Raw genomic sequence first — 1,744 nt, forward strand, 5'->3', positions numbered from 1 at the left:
CGGTCCGGGGAAGCGCCGCCCCGGGAGGGCCGGCCCGGGAAGGGCGGAGCGGCCCCGCCGGACCCTTCGGAGCCGCCGCCGGAGGTACGCGGGGTCTGGGGGTCGGGAAAAGATGGGACCCCCTCTTTTGGGACCCTCTGGAGAGCTGGGAACCGGGAGCGGGGCGAGCTGGGCTCCATCCCGCCGGGAACGGGAGCGGGAAGGAGTCGGAGCAGGGAGCAGCTCGGGCTGGGCTGGAATCACTTCCAAAGCTCGGGGAAACACCTGGAAAGCGGGGGGAAACACCCCTCAAAGGGGGAGCAAACACCCCCAAAGCGGGGGGATCACCCCCAAAGCGGGGGGATCGCAGCAGAGGGTCGGAGCGGCGGCGTTTGGGGCGCGGCGCTGCCTTGGGGTCACCGCTTGGGGACACGTGGGCTCGGGGCACCGCGACAGCCCCGTGGTGGCCGCGTTGAGAGCGGCGAGAAGGGTGGCGAGAAGGGTGGCGAGAAGGGTGGCTGTGGTTTCGGGAGCGATCGGCTGGCGCTTTGGGGAAGGATCAGCAGCAGGGAGCGGGGCCAGGGGATCCCGCAGCCCAAAGCCGGTCCCAGGAGTGGCACCAGTGTCGCGGGTCACCAGCCCGTGCCCGGGAAGGAGCAGCGGCGGAGGGTGAGCCGGGCTGCTGGGAAAGAAAGCAAACAAAGCCGAGGAGAAGGAGACCTGGGCAGGGCCGGGCAATGCGGGTTCGGCCCTTCCCATCGTGATATTCCTGCCGGAGAAAGAGCGGCTTGGAGCTTTGAGGGGTTCAGCAAAGTCGCAGGTGTCTCCCAAGCGTGTCTGCTGATGTTTGATTTTGAGGGTGACGTGGTGGGGACAAGCATCCCTGTAGCTTTGTGGGTTTGTGGGGAAGTGTGGATTTGTGAGCAGAGACCCGCGGTTCCGTCAGCGTGTGAGATGGGGGAACCCTCGGCTCTGCATGGTGGATGGAGCCTGCTGAGGTCAAGCTGCACCAGGAGGTGTGGTTCTGGCTGTCCAGCTCTGTAAAGCCTCTCTGGAGCACACCTAGGCCACTGCTGGATGGCAGCACACCCSTTCACAACAAATCCAAGCGTCCTGCAGCCGTCCACAGCCCTGGATGTCCCGGCATGAGAGCCAGAAAGGGAAACCTCGCAGGTGTCAGCGAGGAACATGTGGGTGTGGGGCTGGTGAGCCCAGCCCTGGACTGAGGTGACTCGGAACTATGTGAAATGCCTTTGATTTTAGCTGTGTAATTAGAGGGATTAGAAAACCCTTGGGAAGGGAAGTGCCTGGGGAAGGAGGAATGTTTGGCCATCGGTGCCCTGGAGAGGGCTGAGTGTCKCTGCCTGGCGCCGTGCTGGGGCCAGAAGGAGATGCCAGAGGGCCAGGGCTGGGCAGGACTGTCTGTCTGCTCTCCTGCCTGGARTTTGGGATCTGGGATGAGGGATCCCTCCAGCAGCCCAGGTATGTGTCTGCCTCCCCGTGCTTCTCCGTGCTTTTCTCATTCCCAGTGTATTCCCCGGGCAGAAGCTGTGTCGGGGCTCTGTGGGAGTAGCTGGGTATCCTGTGGGAGCAGCTGGATATCCTGTGGGAGCAGAGCAGGTGGCCTGGAGCAGCACARTCCCCAGCAAACCTCCTTCCCTATCGAATACCTGTGCCCACCCGGCGGAACGCTGCTGCTCTGTGCTGGGCTGTTCCACGTCACTTGGCTGCCTGGCCAGCTCTGTGTCCCCGGGCTGGCTCCATG

General features: G+C 64.1%; 1 protein-coding gene across 2 annotated transcripts in view; it reads left to right on the forward strand.

Annotated features, from left to right (window-relative positions):
- TMEM51 (transmembrane protein 51) overlaps window positions 1-1,744 on the forward strand; it is an 11,205-nt gene continuing 9,461 nt past the window's right edge. For both annotated transcript variants that reach the window (XM_057375597.1, XM_057375598.1), the window contains exon 1: window positions 1-84. The gene's annotated coding sequence lies outside the window, so the exon portion shown is untranslated. The remainder of the gene's footprint in view (window positions 85-1,744) is intronic.

Source organism: Malurus melanocephalus, unplaced genomic scaffold (assembly GCF_030028575.1).
Source record: "Malurus melanocephalus ecotype Western Australia unplaced genomic scaffold, MMel_1.1 scaffold_253, whole genome shotgun sequence".
Taxonomy (NCBI): Eukaryota; Metazoa; Chordata; class Aves; order Passeriformes; family Maluridae; genus Malurus; species Malurus melanocephalus.